Below are 9,860 nucleotides of genomic sequence, written 5' to 3'. Positions count from 1 at the left end.
AATATCACAATTATATAGTATACACACCCCCTGTGTGCTCCCCTAGTACTATTTTGACCCAGTGTGGTCCAAGCCAGTAGTATTTAGACCCAGTGTGTGCTACCCTTTTAGTATATAGACCCCCTGTGTGCTCCCATAGTAGTATATAGACCCCCTGTGTGGCCCTTCAATTGCATAGACAGCCCTGTGTGCTCCCCTAGTACTATTTTGACCCTGTGTGGTCCAAGCCAGTAGTATATATACCCTTGTGTGTACTCCACCAGTAGTATATAGATCCTGTGTGTGCTCCCCCAGTTGCATAGAGAGCCCTGTGTGCTCCCCTAGTAGTATATAGACCCCTGTGTGGCCCCTCAGTTGCAGCGGGTCAAGATTACAAAATTAGCTTCCTCAACTAATCATGTGAACTTTTGGGACTTACCATTTTCTTTGCTGATAATTTACCTTGAAAAATGTGGAATCTGGACTAAATTTTAATAGTATTTTACAATAGGGGACAAACTTTCGTACACATTAGTGTTTCTTTCTGGAAACATAACTATATAACTAGTGTGCACATACCAGTTACCCAAATTAGTACACAATAAGCAGACAGAAATATAGTTAAAACAGAAGCAATTTTATAAAATTTTACAAGTCAAAGAAAAAAAATGTAAACGTGGACAGAATTCATGGAAGCTACTGAAATGAAAGGTAAAAAAATGTCCTCAGATAATGCAGTGTTCATTGGAAACGAGACATATGAGCAGTAACCATCTCACTTTTGTCAGTTTGAGGTTCCCTTGAGATATTTTTGGGCAAAGCCAATGCATTTGATTCCCAGTTGCGTGGCAGTTCATTTTTTACATTTTTGATGACATCTAGCATTTGATAAACATGTGACGAATCCATGGGTGTATATATTTTACGTGTAGTCCACTTCTTGTTCAGTTTAGAAAATATTAAATTATGCCGGGTTGATCCTTTAGGACCAGAATGCCTCTTCACTTTCTTGACAATCGCTTGAGGACGGTGAAGATTTACATTGTGTGCAAGAATTTCCAGTTAGGTTCTAGCTTCCATGCCATCAAACGAAAAATGAATACGTTTGGTCCGATATTTCAGCAAGAAGCTGTGAAATACCTCGATCATTACAGTATGACAGTAATTACATAAGTGGTTGAGATCTTTTAGTAGTTGTTTATCAGTAAGATTTTCTTAACCTGCTCATACGCAGCAGATGTTGGCGACATCCAATGATGTTTTTGCTCCTCCTCTGGGTCTAAAATCCGATGATCACATTTTATGACAAGGTCCCCCGGAAATTGATGAATATTTAGTATATGGTATAAAAGAGACAACCATCGTTCAAGGAGAACATCCACATTTCCTGCGGCCGTACTGCAGCAGTACCGAAAATGGTTTTGGATTGCTGCTATTTCCCCACAGCTTCTTTTTTTAATAACAGCAATGAGCATTTTTTGCAAAGATTTGGCATAATGCCACACATCAAATTCGTGGAGTATACCGGAATAGTCTTCTTTCATTATTTTCCGGAACCCAGCATGGCGGTCAGTTGCAACGATATGTACATCTATCCCTTTTTTAATAACTCGATCTAAACATTTTTGAAAAGCTAACTTTTCCATTGCAACCGAGGACATTGTTTCTGTCACTTGGACCGTTTGAAAATCGACAACTTTATGGGTTTTAGTGTCCATCAGCGTGTACACACAATACTTTGCATTGTGCCCTGGGCTGTCACATTGCCCATCACCAATTAGGCATACCGCTTGATTTCGAAGTTGTTCCACCACTGTTTGTTTTTTTAATGCAAGTCCACAACTGGAAATAAAAAATTCCGTTGATAACGAAAATATGTTGATAGAGACATGATTTGAACATTTAATTGTGAACAAAATGACAGACATTTTCCATAGTTTCCACCTGTGAATAAAATTAGGGCAGCTAAAAGGAGGTTTCCAATGGGTACACATCCAGACATAGTTTGACTTTCCCAAAAAAATTTGTGTCCCATTTGGCATGTACCGTTGAGACACAAATATGTGCCAATGATGGTTTTTTTTGGGTTAACAATTTTTTTTAAGACAAAAACATCGACTTTGTGAGAGAAGTTGATTGAGTTGATTGAGTCCTTTCCTTCACAAAATCTTCTTCCACAGTTTCAGAATGTAAGATGGCTGACAACAAATTACCTGAATCACCTTCTGGATTGTAGTCTGGATCTTTATGCTCTTGTTGATCTATTGAAGACATGGATGTGTTTATTACACTTTCTTGTTGCATTGTTGTTATTCATCTTTTTGGGGGTAGAGAAGTTCAGTGGGTATAAGTGATCCAATTTAATGTTAGTGGTGGTGTCATCAACAATGCTAGTTTCTGGAAACTGACATCCCCGATCCACTGTAACTAGTTCTGTAGTTGTACTTTTATCATTCATTCTCTCTGGCCTTGTCTTGGTTGCCTTATCTTGGAATGAAATTGTAGGAGTATTTGTAGATGAATGATGTCGAACTTTTTTGTAATCTACACCAATTTTTACACTTTTTACTCCTAACAAAGGGTCTGTTGAAATTACCATATTCCTCTTCTCTCCATGCGGTATTTTGCTTGAAGAGTCCAACAAAGAATCTGTGTTACCTGTTGTTTCAGAGTAGACAATATCATCTTGTTTCTCTTGTAACCTTTGACGTTTACATGGTGGTCCGGATCCTTGTTGGCTTCTAAATAAAGTTGGGACAGCATTGTCTTGAGGCACTTTTTCTTCTTCTTCTCTGGTTTATAAACATAACAGTCATCACTGAAATGTTTAGAACACATTCGAAAAGTGTCATTTTTTTGGCTTCCAGTATTCTCTGAGCAATTCTGCTGGAGCCAGGGAACAGCCGGGAAAAACATAAAGGATGACACCTTGAGAATATGATGCCCGATTGGCCCGACTATCACACTCGGAAATGATGCAAGAAGGCATTTCTAAATCGAGAGGACATTGATTAATTCAGATGATAGGAAAAAAATCACATTCTTTCATTTGTTTTCCCACTCTTCTCTGTTTCTTGTATGCCAATGAATGAGTAAAATATTTGGCTTATAATCGAATTCACCCTATGCTAAACAATGGTTTAGGGATAGCTGTATTTGCTTTTCTTTAGCTATTCAAAAATCAAGATTATCTTGACAGGCATCTCTGAGGCAATTTCCAGACAAATATCCAGAGACTTTTGACAATTCTCATGCACTGTTATGGCCTTTCAGGTAGATTTTCCTAATGCAAACTGATGGGCATTGGCATACTGGTCTAACTTTATCCATGCACAGACATCTAACCAAAAGGCATTGAACAATCAACAATCTTTGGTAACGAAGATTTTTTCCTTTCCACATTGTTAGCTTCCAGAAAAGTCACTATGGTGGGTAGATTATGACTGGACATTTTACGGCAGTATTTACCGCAATATGGTCTCCGGTTGTTTTTGAGAGTGTTACCTTTTGTATGCTTGATATTCAGTTGTAATGTTGTGGTATTCTTTGTCTTATGTATAGTAGTATTCTTGGTGCTATTGTTATGATGGTAATAAACGCTATGACGCACTAAAAATTATTTATGCTTTGTATACTGATAACTACACTACAGTTGTGTAGGGGACAGGCGGGTGAGCACTAGAGAATGTGTTATCTTCGCAATCAACATATCATCCGAATGACATCTTACTCTATGCATTTTTTTCCTGAGTGGGTTGATAAACTTGATCCACCTTTTCACATAACTTCTCCATTTCCCAAGACATTTTCCATGTCTACCAGGCAGATTCTTGACTGTCCACAGCATTCGCCTTCTTCTCTTCTTCCTAATTTCTCCAGCTGCCACATAATACGGACTGGCTCCTTCAGCTCTCTTTTGCCTGCATCCCTCTCCTTCTCACTTCCCGCTTACTGATGACGTCTTGTGCCAACTGTTGTGCCAATCACCTCAAACTTGGATTCATCCGTCCACAACACTTTTTTCCAGTCTTCCTCTGTCCAATGTCTGTGTTCTTTTGCCCATCTTAATCTTTTTCTTTTATTGGCCAGTCTCAGATATGGCTTTTTCTTTGCCACTCTGCCCTGAAGCCCAAAATCCGGCAGCCGCCTCTTCACTGTACATGGTGACACTGGTGTTTTGCGGGTACTATTTAATGAAGATGCCAGTTGGGGACCTGTGAGGCGTCTGTTTTTCAAACTAGAGACTCTAATGTGCTTATCTTCTTGCTTAGTTCTGCAACGCGGCCTCCCACTTCTTTTTCTACTCTGGTTAGAGCCTGTTTGTGCTGTCCTCTGAAGGGAGTAGTACACACCGTTGTAGGAAATCTTCAATTTCTTAGCAATTTCTCACATGGAATAGCCTTCATTTCTAAGAACAAGAATAGACTGCCGAGTTTCAGATGAAAGTTCTCTTTTTCAAGCCATTTTGAGCGTTTAATTGACCCCACAAATGTGATGCTCCAGAAACACAATCTGCTCAAAGGAAGGTCAGTTTTGTAGCTTCTGTAACGAGCTAGACTGTTTTCAGATGTGTGAACATGATTGCACAAGGGTTTTCTAATCATCAATTAGCCTTCTGAGCCAATGAGCAAACACATTGTACCATTAGAACACTGGAGTGATAGTTGCTGTAAATGGGCTTGTGTGCTTTGGGGGGGAGGAGGGATTGCTGAGGGGGGGCTGTGGGAGGAGGGATTGCTGAGGGGGGCGGGGGGAGGGATTGCTGAGGGGGGCGGGGAGGAGTGATTGCTGAGGGGGGCGGGGAGTAGGGATTGCTGAGGGGGGCGGGGAGTAGGGATTGCTGAGGGGGAAGTAAGGTTTGTTGGGGGGTATGTGTGCTTTGGGGGAGGAGGGATTGCTGGGGGGGTATGTGTGCTTTAGGGGAGGAGGGATTGCTGGGGGGGTATGTGTGCTTTGGGGGCAGTAGGGATTGCTGGGGGGGAGTAGGGATTGCTGGGTGGGTATGTGTGCTTTGGGGGGGAGTAAGGATTGCTGGGGGGGAGTAGGGATTGCTGGGGGGTATGTGTGCTTTGGGGATGGAGGAGGGATTGGTGAGGGGAAAGTAGGGTGTGTGCGCTTTTGGGGGGAAGGAGGGATTGCTGGGGGGGAGAGTAGGGATTGGTGAGGGGGAAGTAGGGATTGCTGGGTGGGTATGTGTGCTTGGGGGGGAGGGATTGCTGGGGGGGAGGGATTGCTGGGTGGGTATGTGTGCTTTGGGGGGAGGAGGAGGGATTGCTGGGTGGGTATGTGTGCTTTGGCGGGGAATGATTGCTGGGGGTGCTTGTCCGCTCAATTTGGGGGGGAGGGAGGGGGGATGCCGTGGCTCTGCACATACAGATAGGCTGCGTCCCCTGTGTTTGGGATATCCCAGTGCAAGATAAGGCAGAGTTTGGGGATACTGTAAAAGCGGTCACTCACCGTCCTCCGTGGTGGTGGCTGAATGGGGGGAATTTCTAGGCTAGGCACCCGCCTCCCGCCGGCCACCACCACGGAGGACGATGAGTGGCCGCTTTTACATCATCCCCATGTTGTTTTATTTTCAGTCTGACATTGCTCTCTGCTGACATCTCTGGCTGAGACAGGAACTCTGTCTTAGAAATAAAACAACATTTCCTGCATGACATATAGCAGCTTATAAGTACTGGAAACCTTGAGATTTTTTTTATAGAATATATATATATATATATATATATATATATATATAAAAGAATGTTTACAAACAAAGGAGAAGAGAGTTTTTTTTTTTTTCCAAAAGTTAGTGATGCCAAACATTAGCTAAAGTCAAAGGGAGATGTTAGACTCTCCAATTACGAAGGAAGAACTTTTTAATGCTTTAAAGGACCACGAGTAATAATTCAGCTCCAGGAAAAGTTGGAATCCTCTATGAAATTTATAAGAATCATAAAAGGGTTCTGATACCAGCTCTTCATCAAGTACTGATGCAATCAACTGAGGATAGTTCGATCCCAGAGACAATGAGGGAAGCGTCTATTATATTGATCCCTAAACCAGGTCCATATTCCTTATTAATTCTGATATAAAACTGTTAGGGTAAAGTTTTTGGTTGGGTAGAGTGGTGAGAGATATTGTACATGTCGATCAAACGGGGTTTATACCTGAGAGGATGACGAAATTTAATATTAGGAGATTTTATTAAAATATCCAGGTGACTAGGAACTAGGAGCCCACCCCATCCTAACATTATATGCGGCAAAGGCATTTGACAGGGTGGAATGGGAATGCCTGTGGTGGGTCATGGATAGATTTGGTGTAGGGCAAAAATGTATTAATATGGTGAAACTCCTCTATGATAGACCGACTGCTGTAATATCCACTGGTGGGAGATATTCAAGACCTTTTAAGATCAGTAGAGGGACTAGGCAGGGGTGTCCCCTCTCCCCTTTGCTTTTCGCCCCTATGATATGAGAAGATCCTGATTTGTGGGCTTTGGGGCAAGAGGTGAAGGAGACAGGGTGTCACTCTATGCCGATGACACGCTGTTATTTCTATAAGACCCAATGGTGGGAGTCCCAAGGCTTATGGATTTGATAAACGGTTTTGGAAGTTGTTCAGATTTTAAAATGAACTGGTCCAAGTCTATAATGATGCCTTTGAGATCAGGCTTTGATGTGAACTTGGATCTGTTGAAAATTCTACCAGAAGGTGGCAGTTTTAAGTATTTAGGAATTGAAATATCTAGTAAGATTAAAGAGTTTAATCTATTGAACATCAAAAAAGGGCTTAATGGTATTGAAAAGAAAGCAGAAATATGGGGTAAATTCTGTATTTCCCGAGCTGATAGAATAACTCTGATTAAAATGGTATGCCTTCCCAAGTTACTTTATATTATTTTAAGTAGCCCCGGTTTAGATTGATGATAAGTAATTGATGACTGTTGATTTGTAAAAGGAAAAAAGTTAGAATGAAGTTAGAGTTGTTATGTATCCCGAGAGAAAAAGGAGGGTTGGGTTTACCTGAGATGGAAAAATATTTTTTGGCCGTGCAACTATCTTGGCTTATACCGTGGAGGGATAATCCTTTTTTTTCTTTATTAGGGAACAACTGTAATTTGCCCCCCGTTGATATCTATCAAAAATTGGAAGCAGGTATATTAGAAGAGGGAGTGTGGAAAGAGTGGGAGTTAGCAAAAACAATGGTTAAAGCATGGAAGATAATGAAAAAAACTATCGGTATGGAGGGCTATTGTGATTTTACACCTTTATGGGGAAATAAAAATTTGGTAGAGGTGAGAAAGCTGGGTATACTGGAGAATCTCTGTGAGAGAGGGATTCGGACAGTAGGAGATATACTGGTAGGAGGAGTTATAAAAAAAAAATGGGAGGAGGTGAAATTAGAATTTAATATAGCGGATAGTAGATGGTTAGATTATATATGTTTGAGTAATGCTCTTAGAATAGCTCTGAGAGCTAAAAAGTATGTCTATTATTTTAAATGAACCATTGATATTTAATTTAAGGGGATACTCCTTCCATAAAAACTCTATATAAAAAATATACAGATACCTGATGGAGTGGAAAGAGATAATATTTAAAAGTCAGTTGAGCTGGCAGGAAGAGCTAGGGAATGTCCAACCAATAGAATGGCAGAAAATTTTTGAAATTTGAAATTGGTGTCTAGCTCTGCAAACCACAAAATGATAGAGTTTAAGATTACTCACAGGCTTTATTTCACTCCTGTTTTGTTAAAGAAAATTTTAAAATGGACACATGAGAAGTGTCCAAGATGTGGAGAGGGTGAAGTTGGTTTTTATTCATATGTTGTGGGAGTGTTCTACACTGCAAGAATTCTGGGTACAAGTATGTGCAAAGAAAATGGGAAAACTTGCATTAGAGATGGAATGGTCTCCGAAGCATTGGGGCTGATACCGGATATAATGACGACTAAATCTAAAACTGAGAAGATTTTTGCGGTTAATATTCTATACTAAATTACTTATAGTCCGGAAATAGATATCACCTACAGCTCCAAATATAGAAGAATGGGAATCGTGTTAAATTATACGAGAGTTTTTATAATTAATTGATTCCCCCCCCCTTTTTTTTTCGCCACAACGGTGGGTTGGGTGGGACCAGGTGGGAAGTTATATGTAGATGTTATATATATTAATGATCTAGGTGTTTATGTTTTTTGAAATGTATTGCTTTTTTTTATTTGGAAATATGGAAAAAAATGAAAAATAAACTAAATAAAAAAAAGTTTTTCCCAGCCACCCACTTATCAAATCATGGTTTATGAAATGGGAACTTCCTCCTAAGGTAGATCTGGCTGTAGCCAAGCTGTCCAAAAACCATGTCTACCCATCTGGAAATTCTCCTCTCCTCAAGGATCCCCTGGATAAGAAGGCTAATGCCTCAGTCAAAAAAAGCTTACTCTGCAGCATCCTTTGTGTGCAAAACATCTATGTCTGCTATCCCGGTGGCCAGAGCCTTAGGGTACTATTTCACGGGCCGAGGAGGGCCCGATCAACGATGTAAACGAGCGCCGATCTGCTAGATCGCCGCTCGTTTACTGTGCCTATTCCACGGCCCGATGATCGTTGAAGGAGGGCTGCAGGGACATCGTTATCAATGTCCTTGCAGCCCTTGCGGCATACATTACCTGTCAGGTCTTCTGCTCCGCTTTGTCCTCCTCCCTAAGTCTGGCACGCTCTAGCTTCAGAATGGCCTGTCAGCTGACAGGCCACTCAGCCACTCACAGGCCACTCAGCCAATCACAGGCCATTCTGAAGCCAGAGCGCGCGGGACCCGGGGAGGAAGACGGAGCGGAGCAGAAGACCTGACAGGTAATGTAATAGTTCATGTATCCTATCGTCCACTTTATTTAACCTTCTGCAGTGAGTGTGCGATATAAGAGAAAAGTACACTCACGTTTCAGTAGTCTTCATCTTGACTTTATTTACGCGCGGCAGGGAGAGGACGCCAAACCTCCAACTATCTCCAGTGCTCTGACTACACACAGCCGAATCAAACATATCACTGCGTAAAGTCAAGATGAAGACTACTGAAACGTGAGTGTACTTTTCTCTTATATCGCACACTCACTGCAGAAGGTTAAATAAAGTGGACGATAGGATACATGAACTATCACATTGTTGCATGCCAAAGAGGTGGGAATTGGCTGTATCCACGTTGATTGCTCAATATTGAGTGTAGCTGTGGTCCGAAACCAGACATTGCGCTTTGCTGACAGGTAATGTATGCTGCTGCTGCTTCTCAAGTCGTCGGTCGCCCGCCGTGCACTGCTATTCAACCGTAGCGATGCGCGGTGGGGGAACGATGATTTTAGGTCTGGCACTAAATGAACGATCAGCCGATGACACGATCATCGGCTGATCGTTCTCTCTATTTCACAGAGCGATTATCGGCCGAATGGGGCCGATTCGGCCGATTATCGTTACTGTGGAATAGGGCCCTTACACTCTTGGCTTAGCCATATAACTAAAGACCTGGAAGAGGGGGTTCCAAGAGAGGACATTCTGAAGAAAATGCTAACCCTGAAGGCTGCGTCTGATTTTCTCTGTGATTTCCCATTAGATACACTGAGTTTCTCATCCAGAAGTCGTAAAAATCTATGGATAAAGCAGTGGAATGGAGATATTGGCTAGAAAATAAATTTTTGCTCTCTCCTGTTCCAGCCTGACATACTGGCTCTCAACTCAATTCTCTTTTTAAGAACCCTAATAAAGAGAAGGGTGCTGTATTTTCTGGCAGGAAAGGCAGTCCTTGGATTTTTTTTGTTGCAGAATGAAAACCACCTAAATTCAAGAAAAATTAGAGACTAGCAAAGTTCAGACAGTTCAAGCGTCAACAGCAGGGTTCTTC

This window comes from Dendropsophus ebraccatus, chromosome 7 (assembly GCF_027789765.1).
Source record: "Dendropsophus ebraccatus isolate aDenEbr1 chromosome 7, aDenEbr1.pat, whole genome shotgun sequence".
NCBI classification, from domain to species: Eukaryota; Metazoa; Chordata; class Amphibia; order Anura; family Hylidae; genus Dendropsophus; species Dendropsophus ebraccatus.
The sequence above is the reverse complement of the archived record's forward strand: the minus strand, read 5'-3'. Positions refer to the sequence as shown.